General features: G+C 41.8%; 1 long non-coding RNA gene across 1 annotated transcript in view; it reads left to right on the top strand.

Annotated features, from left to right (window-relative positions):
* The first annotated feature begins 7,953 nt into the window (after nucleotides 1-7,953).
* LOC132210501 (uncharacterized) overlaps nucleotides 7,954-20,964 on the top strand; it is a 35,069-nt gene continuing 22,058 nt past the window's right edge. Inside the window, exons 1-2 of the long non-coding RNA XR_009446633.1 lie at nucleotides 7,954-8,164; nucleotides 18,956-19,013. This is a non-coding gene — a long non-coding RNA (uncharacterized LOC132210501). The remainder of the gene's footprint in view (nucleotides 8,165-18,955; nucleotides 19,014-20,964) is intronic.

Raw genomic sequence — 20,964 nt, 5'->3', positions numbered from 1 at the left:
TAAATGCTGTCAGACCTGTAGAGTCTCTCCGACACTTTTTGTTGCTTTTTCCTTATCTCTGCCTTCATAGACAATTCCCTACTTTTAAGCATTGAACCCTAGTTGCAGATTTTCCCACAATTCTTCCAATAATCTCAGGATTGTGATTCAATCAAGTAATTTCCTATTCTTCTAAACTCTAAACAAGGCTAGTCTCTCCACCTTCCCACATAGGACAAGTTGCCCATTCCAGGTATTAGTCTGGTTAAAACTTCTCTGAACTACAGGCAATGCATTTACATTCTTCCTTCGATAGAGAGACCAATAGTTTACTCTGTACTCCAGATATTATCTCACCAAGATCCTGTATAACTGAAACATAACAAGTAAACTTTCATATTCAATTTTATTTGCAACAAGCAATAATCTTCTATTAGCTTTCCTAATTATTGTTGGTGCATATATGAGCCTTCTGTGACTCATACACTATGACACCCAGATCCCGCTGCACCTCAAAGCTCCGCAATCTCTCACCATTGGAATGGTATGCATCATTTTTAATTCTTCTTGCCAATATAGACAATCTACATTTTACCACATTATACTCTATTTCCCAGATCTAAGGAAAAAACCTTTGCTATTTACTTTACCTAAGCTTGTCATGATTTTATAAATATCTAAAAGTTCACCCTACAACTTCCTAAGCTCCAGTGAAAAAAATCCCAGCCTATCCAACCTCTTCTTACAACTCAAAGCCTCCAGTCTTGGCAATATCCTTGTACTCTTTCCAATATAATAATGACCTTCCCTGTACAAGGGTGACTAGGGCTGTGCACAGTACTCTAAAAGAGGCCTCACCAACGTCCTGTAGAACGGCAACATTATGTTCCAACTCCTGTACTCATTGGCTGAACAATGAAGGCAAGCATGCTAAATGCCTTTTTAACCACCCTGTCTCCCTGTGACACAATTTCAAAGAATTGTGTATATGTATCCCTAGGTCGCTCTGTTCAACAACAGTTTCAGGGCCCTACAATTATCTGCATAAGTCCTGCCCTTGTTCGTCTTACCAAAACGCAATACCTTGCTTTTCTCCAAACTAAATTCCATCTGCCACTCCTTAGCCCATCAGTCCAATTGGTCAAGGTCTCTTTGTAATCTTAGATAACCGTCTACACTGTCCACTATATGACTAGTTTTGGAGTCATCCACAAGCTTACAAACCGTGCCTTCTATAGTCTTATCAAAATCATTTAAATAATTTACAACAACAGTGGACCCAACATGGATACCTGCAGAGCATTGCTATTCGCAGGCTTCCAGCCCAAAAAACCAGCCTCCACCACTACACTTTGTCTCCTACCATCAAGCCAATTTTGTATCCAATTGACAAGCTCTCCCTGAATCCCATGTTTTCTAACTTTACTAAATAGTCTACCATGCAAAACCCTGTCAAAGGCTTTACTAAAATCCATGTAGATAATGTCTACCATTCTGTCCTCATCTATCTTTTTGGTCATGTCCTCAAAAATCACAATCAAGCTTGTCAGACACAATTTCCCATGCACAAAGCTATACTGACTATTCCTAATCAGTCCTTGCCTCTCCAAATACATGTAAATCCTATCTCTCAGAATCCTGTCCAACAACTTACACACCATTGATGTAAGACTCGCTAATCTATACTTGCTCGGCTTTTCCGTACAATCTTTCTCATATAAAGGTACAACATTAGCCACACCTCCAGGCCTCTGGTACCTTACCCATGTCTGTAAATAATATAAATATCTCTGCAATTTCTTCCCTAGCTTCCCCACAATGTTCTGAGATACACTTGATCAGGTCCTGGAGATTTATCCCCATTTATGTTTTTTTCAAGACATCAAGTATCTCCTCTTTGGCATTGTGCTAAGAAGTCACATGACACCCAGTTATAGTCCAGCAGGTTTATTTGAAATCACAAGCTTTTGAAGCGCTGCTCCTTTGTCAGGTGAAGTGAAAAAATCACACAGTTACAGAATTTAAAGGCAGAGAAATCAAAAGATAGTACAAATGGTGTAAGTGGAGTGTTGACAGGCCGAATAACATGTTTCTGCAAGTGATCAAAAGTTTCAGACGGTATGAGTAAAGTGTCAACAACTGGATAGGAAGTGAAGGGATGACCTATAATCTGATTAATTGAGACAGGGAGATAATTACAAAAAAATGATGATGCTCAAGACAAACCAAATAGCTAGAATAAAATGATAGGTGTAAGAGTCGCATGCCAAGGGTCTAACCATATTCAGCAGCCACATGATAGCACAGAACATCACCCAAGCACAAAACACCTTCCATGCTCTCAATACCAATGACAAAATCATCATCATTCAGCAGAAAAAGAAGGAGCTATCGCCACACAGAATAGAATGGACTACTGCAAAGAAGCATACGGACAATTGCACAACCAGGACCACTACAGACTGCTACCTGTCAACCTGACCAAAAACACATCTGTCAACCAACAGTCTGATCAATATCTTTGATCCAAATCTTCAGAGTAACCTATGCACTCTCATTCCACGTACTTCTTGCATAGGAGACTTCTACTGCCTTCTGAAGATACACAAAGCCCAATACAGCCAGATATCCCATTGTATCAGGCAATGGGAGCCCATGTAAGGACTTCTCCAGGTATGTCAAGGGCATTCTGAAACCCATTGTAAAGGGAACTCCCAACTTCTGTCACGGCATCACAGATTTCTTACCGAAACTCAGTATCCACAGCCCAGTCGAACCAGGAACATTCCTCATCACAATGGATGCTTAGGCACTCTACACCACTATCTCCCGAGATGACGGCATCACTGCAACAGCCTCAGTACTCAATACCACCAACGCCATCCTACAACTCATCTGCTTCATCCTCAACCACAAGGTCTTCACCTTCGACAATCAGTTCTTCATCCAGACACACGGAACAACCATGGGGACCAGATTTGCACCACAATATGCCAACATTTTCATGCACAAGTTTGACGAAGACTTCTTTGCTGTGCAGGGCTCCGACCAACTTTATACACCAGATGTATCAATGACATTTTCCCTCTTTGGATTCATGACAAGGAATCACTGAAACAACTATGTAGCGATATCAACAAGTTTCATCCCACCATCAGACTTACCATGGGCTACTCTTCAGAATCAGTCTTATTCTTGGAGGCACACATCTCGATCAGGGACAGACACATCAGTACCACACTCTACAGCAAGCCCACAGCTAATGGCATGATGCTGCGTTTCTCTAACTACCACCCTAAACATGTTAAAGAAGCCAACCCCCATGGACAATCCCTGCATATGCACAGGATCTGCTCAGACGAGGAGGACGATGGACACCTAAAGGTGCTGGAAGATATCCTCGTAAGAATGGGGAGTGATGCTCAGCTCATTGATCATCGGTTCCAACATGCCACAATGAAAAACTGCAACAACATCCTCAGAAGACAGACACAGGATACAATCAATAGAGTGCCCCGGATCATCCAGTACTTCCCCGGAGTGGAGAAACTACACCATGTTCTTTGTGGCCTTCAACATGTCACCAATGACAATGAACATCTCACCAACAGCATCCTCTGCCTCCACTTCTCACCTTCAAACAATCACCAAACCTTAGACAGATCATCGTTTGCAGCAAAGTACCCTGCCTTCAGGATATCATTGACCACACAACCCTGTCATGGTAACCTCTGCAAGACATGTCAGGTTATCGACTTGAGAACACCACCCACTACATACACAGGAGATACTCGTGTGACTCAGCCAATGTTGTCTATCTCATACGCTGCAGGCAAGGATTCCCCAAGGCATGCTACATTGGCAGGACCATGCGGACCCTACAACAACGGATGAATGGACATTGCGCAACAATCGCCAGACAGGAATGTTCCCTCCCAGTCAAGGAACACTTCAGCAGTCAAGGATATTCAGCCTCCCATCTGTGGGTAAACACGCTCCAAGGCAGCCTTCGAGATACACAGCAATGTATAATCGCTGAGCAGAAGCTGATAACCAAGTTCCATAATCATGATGACAGCTTCAACTGTGATCTTGGCTCATGTTGTGCCACATATAACCATACTGTGCTGTTCTGTATCTGTAAAATCTCCCCACTGTCTTGATTTGAGACCATTGCCATAATAGCTTGTTATGACCCCTCTACCTTAATTACTTTGTACAATTTTGGATTATTGCTTTGGCTAGACCGTTAGCATACAATTCCTATACCTAACATGTTAATCCAACCATTTTTTGGTTTTGTCTCCAGTACCATCTTATTTTTAATGTTTTGTAATTATATCTCTGCCTCATTTAACCAGATTACAGGTCATCCCTTCACTTGCTATTTAGCTGGTGACACTTCACTCACGCCATCTGACACTTTTGATCACATATAGAGACTTCTATTTGGCCTGTCGACACTCCACTCAAACCATTTGTGTGACATTTTGATCTCTCCACCTATAAATTCTGTACATGGGTGCTTTTCTTCACTTCACCTGATGAAGAAGCTGTGCTCTGAAAGCTTGTAATTTCAAATACATCTGTTGGACTATAACCTGATGTCGTGTGACTTCTGACTTTGTCCACACCAGTCCAACAGCAGCTCCTCCACATCTATAGTGTGGATTGTTTTCAAGACATCAATTTTATTTCCCCGAGTTCTCTAGCCTCCACGTCTTTCTCCATAGTAAATACTGACATATTAATAATCAAATAGATTAATAAATAAATAACCTAGACAGGCTCCAATCCTTACATTTTCAACAACATGGTGTTACTCCTTATAAATCCAGGTTTCTTTAAATTCAACCATCTTTACTTTTGCAGAATATCTGCATATAAGCCTTAAAGATACAAACTTTCTCATTTCTCCTCTTCTATCTGGATTGTTTGGTACAAAATTTAGCTGAAAGTAATAGCCACTTAGAAGCACAAGTTATGAAAAGAGCAAGTACTTGAAAGTATTAATTGTGGATGAACAAGTGATTGCACTGACAAGTTTCATTGGCCAGATTTGCATGGGTTACATGCATATTTGTGGTAGTCAATCGTGCTTAGGGATAAAGCTCTTACTTCTAAATCAGAAAGATTATTGAGAATTCAAATCCCTCTGAAGAAGCATGAGCCCATAATCTAGGGTAACACTTCAGCATGGTATTGAGGGAGGGCTGCACTAACAGATTTGACATTAAACCAAAGCCCTCTGTTTACTCTTTCCACTGCTGCTTATAGTTACTCCTGCCTTCTTCATACATCCATTGCAGTTCATCAGCAATTATTCCATGAAATCCATCATATGGTTACACCTGGACCATTGTCGCTTCCTGTGGTTCTCCACTTTGTGTTCTGTAGGAGATTTTTGTAGTTCTTCAGCTCTGATCGAAGGGTCAAAATACTGACATTTTCATTTCTGGAATTCTCTTCTTAGAGCTCTTTCTCAAGGAGCTCTTCATTTGCCTTAAAGTCTGTATGTAGAAATTTTAGAATGCGTCTTAACATTTACATTTCACAAGCCTCTATTTTCTTCTATTACATTTACTGATTACCCTGTCAGATGAATGTAAACTATTGCTTAGCATTTTTTTATTGGAAAAACAAGGGGCAGGAGATATATTCCTTGTGTCCCTGGCTAATTTTATCCCTCAGCCAACATCACCAAAACAGTTTATTCGGTTGTTATTAGATTGTGGTCGTAGGGAAACGTTTCCAACATTACAGCAATGATCTCACCTCAAAATTATTTTATTCCATGCAATATCTGGAATCCATTCAGAGTGGAAACAGGCCCTTTGGCCCAAGAAGTACACACCAACCATCGAAGCACCCCCCCACCCCAGACCCATTTCCCTATAAGACATCTAATTTACACATCCCTGAACACTATGGGCAATTTAGTATGGCCAATCCACCTAACCTGCACACCTTTGGACTGTGGGAGGAAACCAGAGCACCCAGAGGAAACCCACACAGACACTGGGAGAATGTGCAAACCCCTCACAGACAGTCACCTGAGGGTGGAATCAAACCCAGGTCCCTGGTGCTGTGAGGTAATAGTGCTAACCACCGAGCCACCGTGCTGCCCTCAAATGTGATGTGCTGTTGCTGTTATTTCAACATGAAAGGCTGTATAAACATATGAATTCTTCCTTGCTTTATTTCTTTCAGAACAATGGAGATAGAATATCACCCTATGCAGTAGAACCCAGTTATAAATAAATAAAATGTTGTTATTGATATATATAAAATAGGTGGCATCTGTAGTGGTATAGCACTATATCTATACTGCTCCAAGGAGCAGAATATTTATTTCTGTCCTGAGAAAGGTTCACTAGACGCAAAACATTGACTGTTTTCTGCTCGCAGATGCTGTCAGACCCGCTGAGCATTTCCAGCAACTTCTGTTTTTGTTTCTTATTTATGGCACCCACAGTTCTTTCGGTTTTTACCGAAAATTTATTTCTATTCTTTCACTAGGATGTGAGCATCGCTGACTAGGCCAGCATTGACTTCCCATCCTTAAAAGCCCTTGAGAAGTTGGCAATGAGCTGCCTTCTCGAATTGTTGCACTCCTTGCGATGTAGGGACATCTAGAGCACTGTTAGGGAGAAAATTGCAGGATTTGATTAAGTGAAAGTTACAGGAATGTATTTCTAAGTCAGGATGGCTTGTGGCTTGGAGGGCAACTTGTAAGTCGTGGTGTTCCCCTGTATCTGCTGCCGTTGTCTTGCTAGATACAGTCATAAAGTCATAGAGATGTAAAAAACAGAAACAGACACTTTCAGTCCAACTTGTCCATGTCAACACGATATCCTAAATTAATCTAGTCCCATTTGCCAGCAGTTGGCCTACATCACTCTAAACCCTCCTTCTTCATGTACCTGTTGAGATGTTGTAATCATACCAGTTCCAATCCACCACTTCCTCTGGCAGTTCATTGCATACACACACCACCCTCCATGTGAAAATGTTGTCCCTTGGGTCCCTTTTACATTTTTACCCTCTCACCTTAAACCTATGCCCTCTAGTTTTGGATTCCCCTACCCTGGGGGAAAGTTCTCGACTAGTCACTTTATCCATGTCCCCAGTGATTTTATAAACTTCATTCAGGTCACCCCTCAGCATCCAGCAGCTCCAGGGTAAATAGCCCCAGTCAATTCAGGTTCTATAACTCAAACCCGCCAACCCTGGCAACATCCTCCTAATTTTTTTCCTGAACCCTTTCAACTTTAACATCCTTCCTACAGCAGGGAGACCAGAATTGCAGGCAGTGCTCCAAACGTTGGCCAACCAATGTCCTGAGATAGTAGGAACTGCAGAAGCTGGAGAATTTGAGATAACAAGGTGTAGAGCTGGATGAACACAGCAGGCCAAGCAGCATCAGAGGAGCAGGAAGGCTGATGTTTCGGGCCTAGACCCTAACACCTTGTTATCTCTATAACCAATGTCCTGTACCGCCACAACATGACCTCCCAGCTCCTATACTCAATGTGGAAGTGGTCGTGGGTTTGTAAGATGCTGCCAAAGGAACCTGTACGAGTTGCTTGGTGAGAATTGGCATGGGGGCATTGGTGGTAGCACAATTTCAGTCTGTCTTCAGTTGAAATATCCATGCCTTAAGAATGGAGTACCCAATATTTGCTGTTGAGCTTAAAGATTCCTCTGGGGCCAGGAAATACATTGTTGACAAAAGCATCACGACTATAATTACTTACGAAGTGAATTTGTTCACGATTTGAAACTGTTTTGTGCTTTAAAAAAAAAGGGAGTACTTCTGGTTCCAGGCGGATTATAAATGGTGGTGACATCAGTGTGAACTGAGCGGGATGGCTCTGCCTGGTTACACGCGCGGATTGAGAACCAGCACTTTAGAGACGAGCCCTAAAGGCACGGCGAAGAGTGTGATACTTCCCTTTGTCCTTTCCAAGTGCGTGGTGGGAGGCTTTTGGTTTCTTTTTTTTTAAAAAGAACTGAATGAAAAGTTGCTGAGATTCGTTGCTTTCCCTTCTTGGCGTGTCAGTATCACCCCAACACTCCTACAGGGACAAGTTTTCCTGCTGCCGTACTGAGGGGTTGGATTAAAGAACGATATTAAGCTTTAGCAAAATTGGGCCGCGGGCCAGCGCCTCTTATCTGCTGCAGTGTGAGTAAACGTCTCAACTTCTCACTGGAGGGCGATGATTGTAATCTTGCCTTTTTGTTTAAGAGCGCATGTGAGAGAGTTACCAACTTGTGATGTTCTGCAGAAGGTTTAAAGGGATTTCAATGTCTGCTTGATTCCCAGCGGTTTGCTTTTGTCAAAAAAAAGAGATATTGTTGGAAAGAAAACACACCTCTACGGAAAGTCTGTAGTTCAGCTAGAAATCTTTATTGAAACTTTCCTACAATTAAACAAAACAGTGAGTGCCTAAAACTGCAGGCACTTCGTGGAATATATTCGTAAAAGCAGGTTGATGAGATATTTAGAGCTTCGTTATTTTAAAAAAAATGATGGTGGAAACAAAACCTTAACAAAGCCCTGGAAATAACACCAGAAAACTACTGAAAAATAAAGAAACACAGCGGGCGTCTATCAACACATAGCAGCTAGGAGCATGACTAAAACGCCACTTTTGGATGGGTTACTGGAACGTTATTTTGGATATGTTACAGGGAGTTTGCCTAAACGCTTTCTAAGTGAATTGTTGGGTTCAGAAAAGTACGGCGAGTAAAAGACGTGAATCCCCCCAGAGGACAGTCAGCATTTGAAAGAGGCTTTATAATTTTTCCTTTTAAAAAAACCGCGAATTCCTTGTTCCTTTGTCCTTCCCCCCCCCCCCCCCCCCCCATCCCTCCTATTCTGGGGAACACTACGGCTTCACCTTTGTTTTGCTACCGCCGATGTCCCTTAAATGGTAGAAGTCTGCACAATATTGTTCAGCTCTGTCTTGGCATCAGTGATATATATTTGCAGGGTTGAGGGAGAGAGACACACATTGCCCGCCAGTGTTTTGGATCAGAAGCTTTCGCCCTCTGCACTTCTGTTTTTTTTCAAACAGGAGAATATTCCCAACTCCCGGCAGTAAGCAGTTCGGCCCCTTGTGCCAATTCCAGCTCGTCGGGAAAGCAGTCTGATTAAATCCCGTTCTCTTGCTCTTTGTCTTCAGCTCTGCAGATCTTACCCGTACAATAATGTATCCAAATCTCTTTTGAAAACTATTGTTGAATCTGAAGCCACGATGCTCACTGCAGTGCATTCCAGATTGCCATAACACAGGGAGAAAAACTTCATCTCTTGATGTTTTGCCAGTTATTATCTGAAATCTGTTCCCTCTGGTTGTGGATCCTTCAGGATTAACTATCCAACCCTTTCATTAGTTTTGAGCACGTCCATTGAATTTCCCTTGAGCCTTCCGTTCTTTAAGGAAATCAATTCCTGCTTTTGAATTCACTTTGACAGTTAAGTGTTGAATTCGTTTGGACCACCTACTTGGTCAGAGTTTCAGAAACCCAAATTAGATCCAAAGATGCTGGAGGCATAGATCAGATTCTTAAGGACCTAGATTAATAATTTGGGTGTAGACCTTTTTATTGCAATGATGAAGGGTCTAGGCCCGAAACGTCAGCTTTTGTGCTCCTGAGATGCTGCTTGGCCTGCTGTGTTTATCTAGCTTCACACTTTGTTATAAAGGTAGCTCCAGCTAGTTTATGTAAATTGAGATGTTTTGATATTATTGCCAGAGGCTTTAGTAACAAAGCACTCGGCCTACTGCAAGTTTGCTCTTTCTGATTTTATCTGTTAGGTAAATTCTTTCATTCTTAATTTACACAAGACACCAGTCAGATCACTGCTAGAGTACTGTGAACAGCTTTGAGTCCTTTATCGAAGGAAAGATATACTGGCGTTGGAGGCAGTCTAGAAAAATAGTTCCCTAGCTGATACCTGGTGTGCAGGGAATGTCTTATGAGGAGAGATTGAGTAAATTGGGCCTATACTATATGGAATAAAGAAGATTGAGAGGTGACTTTATCGAAACATACAAGATTCTTAGAAGACTTGTCAGGGTAGCTGTGGAAACGTAATTTCCGCTTTTGGGAGAATCTAGCATCAGAGGGTATCATCTCAGAATAAGGGGTCACACATTTTAAGACAGAAATGAGCAGGAATTTCTTTTCTGAGAGGGTAGTGAATCTGTGGAATTCTTTATCACAAGAGGCTTCTGAGGAAGGATTATTAAGACTGGAATAGAATGATTTTTAATGTGTAAAATAATCAAACATTATAAGGGGGGGAGAAAGCAGAAAACAAAATTGAGGATTATCAAATCAGCCAGGATCCTATTGAATAGCACAGCAGACTTGATGGGCTGAATGGCCCACTTCTGCACCTTTGTTTTATGATCTCCTAGCCTTGACCAAGCTCACAATTTTTTCATTCATTTTCTCACTGAGAATGCATGCTGATGCATTTTGATAGCCAGGAGATTGTTTTTTTGGATTGTTCTGACAGTTTTTTACCAATATTAAGGAGGTATTTGGGTTCAACTTACATGTTTCCCAAGGGCCAGTACAAGACTGACTGAAGGGCAATAGAAGATTAAATCCTACAGTTTCTGGTTTGTCAGGGACTGGGTGTAATGCACTCATTTAAGTATGTGATGTAATGAGGTGAGACAAATGATGAAAATGACTTTAACATCCATGTCAGAATTAAAATTGTGGTAAACCAAGCAGCGACTTGGCTTTTATGTCTCATTTGCCTTAATGTATAAAAATGGCACATGGGCCTTCAAAGGAAGGTAAATCAGCTGAAAATTGACGTGAAATCGAAGGGGGAGAGTTCAGTAAACCTGCGAAGGAGCTCAGTTGAGAAGGTGAGATTTTGGAGGGCCGCAAAATGAAAGCGAGTGTAAAGAGGATTAGGAGGGGAATTCTACAGCTTGGGGACGAGATGCTAATCACACAACTGGAAATAGTGACAATGAAGGGTGATAAATATTCAGTGTAAATGGCTGGAATCATAGAAGAGGTTTGAAGATACTGAACTACTACTGAGTGTTGTGATGGGGGAGATAGCATATGGAACAATGAGCTTTGATAATTAGTTGCTTGTTTTCATAGTTAAATGCTACTTATATTGTTGGAGAAAATGGTCTGATATAAAATCAGTGATTCCTGTTTAACCCTCCTTCATTCAAATTGGTTAGTAACGACTGGAATGTTTGATGGCCTCAGATGTTGTAGAAACAGGTCGAGGTGGGAGGTATTTTTTACATGCCGTCTTAGTAATAGTCAGTGAGGGGTCCAGTCTGCTGACAACCTACTTCCCTCCATCTTCCAGTGTAACTGCATTGAATTGTCCCTTTGTTACCAATCCTTGTATGAAGCGAACTGTCCTGTGGGACAGGCTTGATATGTGATTGTATTTGTTCCAATTGATCATTTGCATGCAGAGTGTAGGTGGGAATCAATTGTTGAGGGTCTGTTTTTTTTTTGCAAGGCCTTCATTCCATTCCAGCAGCTTCTCCTGCCCTGCAGCTTCCAATCTGTAAACTGTCTGCATTAAAGGAGGTGTGTATTTATAATATTTTCTCTGTTCTCTTGGGAGTATAGTTTTATTCCTTGTACACCAACCCGTCCATCCACCTTTCCAACTGTAACTCTTGTAGTCTTAACCCAAAGTTCTGACAATTTCTCCCCAGCATCTTTGTCTTATTAAGGTGCTCCTTAAAACTTAGCTCTTTGTCCAAGCTTGTGATCAGAGATAATGGGAACTGCAGATGCTGGAGAATCCGAGATAACAAAGCGTGGAGCTGGATGAACACAGCACGCCAAGCAGCTAAGATGCTGCTTGGCCTGCTGTGTTCATCCAGCTCCACACTTTGTTATCTTTGTCCAAGCTTTTGGTCACCTGTTGTAGTATCTCATTATGTGGTTCAGTATCACTTTATTGTCTGATTACGTTCCTGTGATTCATCTGAGATGTTTTATTATTCAAAGGCACTACATCAATGGTTAAATCGCTTGTCTCACTTTCTGTTGTAATAGATTCTTTAATCAAAGCGTCATGTATTCTATGGATGGGGTGGGGTGTAGAGGCTACGATTGGCTTTAGCACTTTGTAATAATGATGGATAAAGAATCAGCCTCAAGCTTTCCCAATTTACAAGAGCTGTCCAATGCTAGTGGGCATTGAGCAGGAACAGCATCAGTCAGGGCTGTGTTGCTATAAACTGATTTGCTTTATTTGCCCATGGGATGTGAGGTGTTGCTGGCAAGGCCAGTATTTACTGCCCATCTCTAATGGCCGTGAAACTGAGTGAATTGCTGTGCCATTTTCGAGGGCAGTCAAGAGTCGACTGCATTGCTCTGCATCTGAAGTCACATGTAGGGAAGACTGGGTAAGGACAGTAAATTTCAATCCCCTAAAGGATACTAGTGAACCAGATGGGTTTTTACAACTATTTGGCAGTAGGGTAGCTTGTTAGAAATTAAATTTGTTTTATTCAAATGGTGCCATTTGCAATATTCGTACCCAGTCCCCAGATCGTTGTGTCTGCACTTGTCAGGAGGCAAGAAATGCGGAGACCGTTTTGAAATAAGACACCTCCCTTTTAAGAAGGAGATGAGGAGAATTTTGTTCTCTCTTTCAGAAGTTTATATGCCTGTGGAATTCTCTTCCCCAGAAAGTAGTAGACACCCAGGTCATTGAACCTATTCGAGGCCAAAGTAGGTAGAATGTTATAGGCAATGGGGAGCCACTGGGGCAGACCGGAGAATGGAGCTTAGACCCCAATATCAGCCAAGATCACATTGGATGGATAACAGGCGGGAAGGCCCAAGTGGCCCAGCCGCACTGCCACCTCCTGTTATTGCCTGTCATTAGTTCTTGTGGTGTAGGTCATTGGGTCTCTCTTCCCCAAATCTAATGAGAGCACATGCAGCACAGTTGGCTTTCACATCTAGGATCACTCTGTCACCATGAGTGGGTTTTCTTCTTAACTGGGTTTGAGGTCCCTCTTGCCATTTCAGATGGAAAATTTCCAAAGAAATACATGAGGAAATGTATCAGAGGTTATGGGAACTGCAGATGCTGGAGAATCTGAGATAACAAAGTGTGAAGCTGGATGAACACAGCAGGCCAAGCAACATCTTAGGAGCAGGAAAGCTGACGTTTCAGGCCCTTCCCCATTTCTGATGAAGGGTCTAGGCCCGAAACACCAGCTTTTGTGCTCCTAAGATGCTACTTGGCCTGCTGTGTTCACTCAGCTCTACACTTTGTTAACATGAGGAAATGTCCTGGGTCAGCATTCCTCCTCAGTCATAAGCAAGAATACACCATACCTGATGGTCATATATCTCATTCTCTCTTTCTAGGACCTCGTTGTGTGCAATGTAGCTGGCATGTTTACTCATGTAATTGCACTTCAGAAAATATTTTCTTAAGGCGTGAAGTGTTTGAAATGTCTAGACAAGGTATGCGGTTCTCTACAAGTCCTAATCATGTCTTTTTCTGTTGTTTAATTCGTTCCTGAGCTGTTCCCCCGGAATTGTGAAGGCGCTTGTCAGTACATTGTGGAATTTGATAGTTGCCTAAGACACCATTCCTTAACTTCCGTGTATTGACTCATGGAGGAACTGCTGTGTTTATACAATTGGTAAATCCATTCAGACTCAGCCCCCAATCTTATTTCATTTGTTTCTTTTCTCATTGAAACCCCTGTTCACCCCCAAATAGTGCAAAGTGATACGGGGTTCCCCTTGGTTTTGAGGTGTAGCTTCCTTTACCATTAGGACAATATATTGGGCAAATGCTGTGCCCATTCCTAGTTGACTAGATCAACCGCATAGTTGTGGATTTGGAGCCCAATAAAGGGCAGACCAGATAAAGACAGTAGATTTTCTTCCCTGAAGGGTATTGGTGAGCCAGATAGGTTTTTATGACAATTGACAGTTGGTCACCATTAGGCTGAGGCTTTAATTTCAGTTTTTTTTAAATTGAAATAAACTTTCACTATCCGCCGTAGTGGAATTCAAACCCATGTCCCATGAATATTAACCTGGGGTTCTGGATAACTAGACTAGTGACATTGCGACTACGTCAGCAACTCCCCCAGTGTTGTGCCCCTTCCACTGATGTGCAACATGCAAAGATCAGTGACAGTGCCAATGAAGCCTGCATCATGCCCCCTTTATGTGGTTGCAGAAATACACAGGCGCCTTTTGTTGCTTGGAGATGTGTGTCAGAGGGTGAATGCTCACTTTGGCACTGGGTCTGTGCTGATACATGCTTCAGAATAGAGTCTGCGTTCAGCTCCAAGCAAACTGAGTGGCATGGATGTGACAGGAGCAAATCCAAGATACAGGAAGAAGTGTGGCTATGGCAGAGAAAGCCATTGCATTGGGCCACATAGAATTAAAGGAACCTTTGAGTTGTGAAAAATTCTTTACCTACATCCACTTTAATAGTGAACATTTGCAGTATAATTAGAGATTTTTTTTCCTTCCAATTGCAAGCTTTCTGAGCTGCACAACAGTTGGGTGGAGTACAAGGTTTATGACATTGATATATAATGTACTGAGGTTAGAGGCCCACAGTAAGTGATGTACTAATGACCCTCAGGGAACATGTTGATATGTATCGGTGAAACATGACCAGTGACATTGAGTTCAGCTCTCTCTTGGGCAAGTTGGTTGATTTCCTGTGGAACTGAATCCTAGCATGAGACGGAAAGGAATATAAGAAGGGCTAAAATATACTGGCCTGAAGGGCAGTTGACTTCCACATTTTCGGGAGAGTGCTGATTAGTGATTCCTGCATTCACTGACTTATTGGCTGCCTGTCTCCACCTCTCCTCCTCGCACACTCCCTTCAAATTTTATATTTTCAACAGTACATTTTTGTTAATCTTTTGCAGATGAAGCCTCTCTCACTTTCTCCAGCCCTTCAACTGTTGGACACTTCAGCATTATTTCAATTTTGGCCTTGTTATAAATGCTTTCATGGTATTTGGGCATCACTGGCTAGTGGTTTTACTTATTGGCCCTTTGCTGCCTTTTTGAACTACTGCTGTGTGTGTACATGTGTGTGCACGTGTGTGTCCTTGCCACAGTGATGGGATGGTGACGTAATTCCAAGGCAGAGTGGTGAGTGGCTTGGAGAAGAACGTGCTGTCGATGATGTGGACCACCTTACCATTGCTTGCAGTCCTTCAACCAGTTTTACTCTAATTACTGGAATTTCCTGACTAAACCCCTTTCCCGTTGCACCTGTTTTAACAGGATGCTTAAATTCACCTTTTTGATTATGTTTATTTTAGTAACTTGACTGCAAGTCAAAGAAAGCGTTTTCTTCAACTATGTTCTGTTGGGAGGGCATGTGATGCTCAGCCATATTAAAGATATTACATGAATGACTTTTTAGAAAGTATTCTCAATACTAATTCTAATGAAACCTTTGGACATCCATCCTTGTGATTTTGTTTCTCTGATTATGTCTTTGTGGAGCCACAGAAAATATTTTCCCAGGTTAACTTTCCTGCATAAGTGGAAGTTGTTAATGGTAATTGTTTTGCAAGATGAGGAATTCAACTGGACTGACATTTAGTGTAGGTGGTTTTAGTCTTGGCATAGACCAGATACCTTGTGGGTGGAGTGGAAGAAAGTATGAGAGCTGGTCTGCATTTCAAGACCGTAATTCCTTTTCAGCTTCTGAAACCATTACAGGCTTCACAAGGACAAAAGGCCTCATGAGTCATCCAGCAAGGTTTGATATGGTCAGATTGCTTTCATCAAGTGAAATAGGAGCAGAGTGGTGAAAACATCAAAAAGTGCAGCGGACATCACACAGAGAATCAACCAGGGTGTGTTATTAGGCACACACAAAACTAGATGCAACAGTGCACAGTTAACAACACGTTGTAACCTCGTCATGCCTCAACAGAAGTTGTGAGCTGGCAACCAGTGCTAATTGGACGAGTTGGCTAATATTAAACTTAGTGTATCTCGGGCATTATCTGCAAATTGGAAGGAGAGCCATACAGTATATACACACTATCAATGAATTCATTCGGTCTATTGTGTATTTGTATGAATTACTTGAGACATTCACTTCATGGCTGTATGGTATAATTCTCGTACAGTTATTTTAGTTTGCCATCTCAGACGTATCCTGGTCTGCAACCAGCAACAGTTAAAAACATTAGGAAGCGGAGGAGGCTTCTCAGCCCCTTGGGCCTGGTTGGTCATTTAGTTAGATCATGGATACTTTATACCAATGTCCCATTTACTCACCATTGGTCTATGTCTCGTGATACCCCTACCTGACAAGTATATACCAAATGCAGTCTTGAATCCTTCAACTATGTCCCAGCATCTATCTATTTTGCAGGCATAGGTGGAAATACCCCAGACAGAGTTAAGGTGATCGTAGGGAATTTATTTGTCTGTCTTTGGTTTAGCACTAATCCCTTCAAAATAAACAAGTTAGTGCCTGTATTTAGATATAAATGAAGTTTTAAAACAACACTTTTTCATGGTGTGGCTACAAGCTCAGGACACTGGTTCACAGCTCAGTACAGTCAATGTAGTGATATGGGAAATACAGCAGCAATTATGCACAAGTTTGTGTCTGACAAATTAGCAATGCTAATGAACCACATAAATTGATTTTAGGCATTCGTTGCAAGTTAAATATTGGCATTACTTCAGCACGTTCGATGTGCCATGGGATCTTTCTACCTGAAATGGTAGACAGCGCCTCAACTTAACATCTCATTAAAAGGATGTGCGTCGTGTATGTTTTCTCCTGAAGTTCCTACAATGTGACTCAAATCCACAAATTTACAGCTCAAAGGTGAGAGCAAGTGACAACTAACACAAAGGTGGCATATTTGAAATCGGGAGCTGATTATGTGTGAGATCAAAGTACGTAGAGGTCTCTATCCCATGGCCCATAAGGAAGACACTGAGATTGTAGTCATGACAAAAGATTGGTGCATAACCCCAGGGTTAAAGGTTAGCTGAAGCTTAAAGATGTCCTGGGAAAGCAGCACCAAGGCCTTTTCAATGTGATACTTTTCAATTCTTCCATTGACCTGTAATGGTTGAATTTAAAGGGTTATTGTCCTTCCACGTTTGGTGAGCATTTGGACAGCATCAGTTTCCCAGAAAGCTATGAAAATGTATTCTGCTTAAATGGCGTGCTGGCCTCTGGGGTTAAGTCCAGCAGTGCAGCCTCTACTGCTATAGGAGCCCTCACAATCATTTATAATAGTTGGTTGTCAGGTTTGTATCTAAGTGGGGGAGGGGCTCTCTTAATTTCATGCGCAGCTTCCACTCACCAGTTGTTGATGTAACAATTCTGTACAAACATGGTAGAAAGGCCTTGCAGGAGAAAATCAACTTTTCATATGACGTTGTTCCTTTCTTTTTATCTTTTTTTTCCCTGAACTTTTTATTGTTCGATCAGATAGGGGAGAGCATTTCAGCAAGGTGGTACAACCCAGCGTCAGTTTCAAACAGTTCCATTTCAGATCAAGCTCCTTCAGGCAAATTTCACGATTCCAGTTAATTTAGTCAAAGATCTTAGCAGTGAAAAAGCAGAAAAGACCACCCTGCACACTTCTAACCCAAACCCCTGATTATAACATACCTTGGGTCAGTCCAATTGTTGGATATTCATGTTCCAAGACATTTTTCAGCATCACTGATGTAGTTAGGCAGGAAAATGGAACATGTCCTGAGAACTTATCAACCTGGAGTACTGGAATTATTTAATCAAATTTATTATACTGTATGTAACCAATCACTATACGTTTGAATGCAGGTATGTGAAATTCTCTTTGAATATCAATGCTTGACATTTTAGTCATTTATATGTTGTCTGAACGGGCAAAATGTTAAGTTTTGACGAATGAGGCGTGTGAACACAGATTTACATTTTTATGTATGCTTGGTATGTCTCTAAAAAACGACCTGCAGCAGCTTGTCCAGAATGTCTTGGTTTTTGTGATTGTGACCATTTTGTAGGAAGCAAGGTTTCACAAAGAATGATGAGCTGAATGGTCCATTTGATGTGTCTGGAATGCTGGCGGGTGCAGGAGGAGAACTAAGGGTGCTTCTTGGGATAGAGTGATGCAGTCTTTACTAATAACCTAGGGAACCAGTCAAGATTTGGTTTATGTCTCATCTTGCAGCTGTTCGGTGGTGTACTGGAGTGTCAGCTTGGATTATGTGTTGTAATCTCTGGAGTGAAGTCTAAGGCCACTAAGTTCTGACTTCTGGATGGACATGTCAATGATTGGGACACCATTAAAGAATATCAACTAAATTCCCAAGGCTAAATGCTGTGTAATCTTTGAAGACATGTGAAACGTATGAAAGCTTGCATCCCCATCAAAGAATGGAAGGAATTATGTTCCAGAGATAGTAGGAACTGCAGATGCTGGAGAATGTGCTCCTGAGATGCTGCTTGGCCTGCTGTGTTCATCCAGCCTCTCATTTTATTAACAAGGTGTGGCGCTGGATGAACACAGCAGGCTAAGCAACCTCAGAGGAGCAGGAAGGCTGACGTTTCAGGCCTAGACCCTTCTTCAGAAATAGGGGAGGGGAAGGGGGTCCTTTTTCAGAACCCCCTTGGCCTGCTGTGTTTATCCAGCTCTACACCTTGTTATCAATGAATTATGTTAATGTCCTGTACAACTTTAGAACATTTTGAAAGAAGTCAGTGAAGTACTTTTGAAGTTTTAATTTTTTTTGAAGTTTACTGTCAACCCTGATTAAGTTAAGAGCTGATGTCAAAAAGCACCTTGGACTTTCTGATTGTATAAAACATGCATTTAAAAAAAAACAGAGCAGTCCCTTCTCTGAGCACAGTTCTAGTGAAGAAGCAGGGTTGAAAATGGAGCATTTGCTAATGAAATAAGCTCTTCTGTTTGCATTTGTTCCCGCACAGGTTTCGTATGAAAAATTGCTTGCTTCCAAATATCCCAGTCTCGGAGACTTGGACTTGAGTAAGTCAAATTTCAAAATTAGGGCAGAGAGTTGTGGGGATTTTGTTGATATTTTGTGGACTGCATTTTGCCATCAACTGAAATTGTGTCAATTGATTCACGGTGGTATTGGCATTTGTTTCTTTAATGCTGACAATGAGATTCTAGGAATTTCAAGTCACTTCAGGATCAAATAACACTATTAGGTTCATTTTTCTGTTAGTACCATTAAACAGCAGTATACTGACACAAGACTCCTAAAACATATTCTCTACTCTGCTAACTGCTTGCTGTGATGGAGAGCAGGAAGGCAGAGCAAGTGCTTCTAGGATGTCTTTAAAGCCACCCTGAAAAAAAGTGCAACAGTCCCATCCGATTTTGAGAACCTCGTGTCTGAAACAGCAAAGTGGAGAAGCAGCACCCAGGAAGATACCAGCCATTTTGAGCATCTCCATTGGGCCCGGATGGAGGCTAGCTTTGGACGAAATGGAAGAAAGGAAGAAAGCCATCCACTGTCTCATGGCTACTGAATAAGAGGAAGATAATTAACAATAATTTTTAACACTGAAGCTGTCTAACATGACGTTGATGTGTCTATTTGGATCTTCTGTTCAGTATTAATAACAGGTTGCACTTATGTTGTGCTTTCAAGTGCAGAAAACTAGAATGGGGAAAGGGTGGTTAACATAGGGAATTCAAACAGATATAAAAGGAGCAGAAGAAGAAACCAGGTTTGTTAACAGAAATCAAAATGCACCACCAAAATTTCACCCTGATGGAATCAGTCAGAAATCAATCTAAACAACCTATTCAGAGATGTTATCCCACACTTCTGGGGTGGATGTGACTTGAACGCACATCTTCTGGTCATAGTGTTAGGGACATAATCACTGCACGATTTTCACCATGGTAGACTATATGGCTATGTGCATATCAACTCTGGTTAGTGGTAGGGCTGTTGCCGCAGAGTCTGCTTCTTTTTATTACAGAAGCTTTTAAACTGAGGCTCTTTCTGCACCTCAAGTGGGTGTTTATTTAGTGAATGTTATTTCAAAGAACAGCAGGGTAGTTCTCTCCAGTGGCCTAGCTAATACAATGTCTCAATCAGCACCATTTAAAACCACTCAATATTTCATGGTTGTTTAAAATGGACAAGGTGGCTGCTGTGTTTTCCTCACTGTACAATTAGTGACCACACTTCAAAAGAACTCCATCGCTTGCAGAATGTTTTGAGGACATCTTTGAGGTTGTTGAAAGGTGCTATATAAATGCAAGCCATTTTGATTATGCAAATCATTGTGCACCATGACTGAACATTTGTGGGATAGCGTTGTTTATGTGACTTTGTGAAACCTTGATTCACCCTGTGACGCTGGGAGTCACAGGCTGCTTGGAACTGTGACCCTCTGACCTCTCAGAAATGTGGCCAGGCTGTATTCGGCTTCGAACAAAAGCAGCAGTAGATCAATTGGACCCGAACAAAAGCCTGATGCAGAAGGCCGAGTGACCCTTTTGGTTTTATCTGCAAATATAATCAGAGCAGAGCTGCCCTTTCAGATGCCCTTGGCCATTTGCGAAAGAAAAATAAACCTTATTTGATTTCTTCAGTTTGTGCCAGTGAATGCAGTTTTACAATGGGGAAATGCTAGATTTGCGAACCAGCTTTCGGGAACCATGGTGGGCTGCCCGTGCCAGAATTTAAATATTTAACTCTCAAAATGCCTCGCTTAGTGGCCTTCTGAGCAAAGACGCCACCTGGTTTAACACTAAGCCATGCGTCCACAATGTGCCCAACTTTAATCCTTTCCTTGGAGGCTATTTCACCTTGCCTGTATTAGTTGCTGGGTGCGAAATGAAGTGGCCACTTGTACAAGGTGTTCCTGCATCTAAACATGCTAGCCACAGATGAAGCCACCAATTATTCCTTACATGTATCTTGGTTGCGTCGCTCTGAGTGTATCCGTGATTAGCA

This window comes from Stegostoma tigrinum, chromosome 14 (assembly GCF_030684315.1).
Source record: "Stegostoma tigrinum isolate sSteTig4 chromosome 14, sSteTig4.hap1, whole genome shotgun sequence".
Lineage (NCBI taxonomy): Eukaryota > Metazoa > Chordata > Chondrichthyes > Orectolobiformes > Stegostomatidae > Stegostoma > Stegostoma tigrinum.
This window is presented reverse-complemented; position numbering and strand designations above follow the sequence as displayed.